At 41.3% G+C, this 1,358-nt stretch overlaps 1 protein-coding gene across 1 annotated transcript in view; it reads left to right on the top strand.

Moving 5' to 3' along the window:
- The window catches only part of LOC104966777 (AT-hook-containing transcription factor), a 36,846-nt gene that overhangs the window by 15,699 nt on the left and 19,789 nt on the right, over positions 1-1,358 (top strand). The gene's annotated exons all lie outside the window — the stretch shown is intronic.

Here is a 1,358-nt window from a genome sequence, read left to right as displayed (position 1 = left end):
CGCGTCGTGCCGAACCACGCCCCTTAGCTGTGATATAATGAGCATATACCACGGCCTGTCGTGAGCTATTGCTTAAATATATATTCCGCCGTGAGAAAAAAAAGTGTTGTACTTATAAAAACCTATGCTGAATTTTTCTCTGAAACGTGATTTATTGGAAAAATGTTATGTGTTTGTTTGATAGATACGCTTTTTCTTTGCAAAACTAAATGCATTAGTTTGTAGATGGGTCATTCCTAGCATTCGGTGCTATTTAGGTCCCCACCACATTATATCATATATTTTGTATTTAAAAGGTNACGCGACAAACAACCAATCACATGAATCTCCCGCCCCCGGCATACAAAGCAAAAAACCCCGGGGATTTTATGCGAGCAATATATATATATATATATAAATTCCCCAAACAGGCGAAAACCTACCAGTTTATTTATATATATATATATATATTGCTCGCATAAAATCCCCGGGGTTTTTTGCTTTGTATGCCGGGGGCGGGAGATTCATGTGATTGGTTGTTTGTCGCGTTGCTCGCGAAAAATCCCCAAGGTCTCAGACACGCCCAGCTCCAAGATTTTCAAGATTTTTTCAAAGCTGCTGTGTGGACGTACCGTTAGGGTTCACGTGTTATGTAAGACACAGAAAGCGTATCTTTTGGAAAGCCTGTTGAGTCTTGTTACAGTTAAAAATAAAACTTTTTGTCCCCCTATTTTATATCCAACAAGTGGAAATTCAGGTGATTATTTGAAGTTGTATGTTTGAAGTTGTCAGATCACTTAACTAAAAACGACTTTTGATAGAGATTTGGTTGGCAAAGCAGTGCAGGAGTAACTGCAAAGATAACATCACAACTTTATTAAATGTTTGTGACAACCCACATGTTATTGTTCCCCACTGTTACAATCATATTTAAACAGCTGCTGCTACAACATCTGTTCAGCCCCGAGAGCATCAGTGAGTCCAATACTGATGTCAGGTGAGGGGGACACAATGGGGGTTCCAGTGTATCAGTGTGGGGTGTGGTTGAGGTCAGAGCAGGCCAGGCAAGTTCTTCCACACCAAAATGGGAAACTATGACTTCATGGAGCGGGGAGTGTGCAGAGGAAAGGCTCTTCCCTAAACTGTTGACTCAAAGTTGGATGCACGGTTTGGTCTGAAATATGATGGTAAGCTGTAGCGTCTATGCTTTATTGGAATGAATGGGACCAAACGATGAAAAACAGCCTCAGGGTGAAGAAGTATTTTTAATCTACTCCGTTCATCTTTGTCTTATGAATAAGACCTACTGTAACACTACGTCTTGTTTTGTTCTCTCTGCCCATTCATTCCCCACCCAATCTCTTCCTCCCCCCCCCCCC

This window comes from Notothenia coriiceps, unplaced genomic scaffold, assembly GCF_000735185.1.
Source record: "Notothenia coriiceps isolate Sejong01 unplaced genomic scaffold, NC01 NC01_scaffold00037250, whole genome shotgun sequence".
Lineage (NCBI taxonomy): Eukaryota > Metazoa > Chordata > Actinopteri > Perciformes > Nototheniidae > Notothenia > Notothenia coriiceps.
This window is presented reverse-complemented; position numbering and strand designations above follow the sequence as displayed.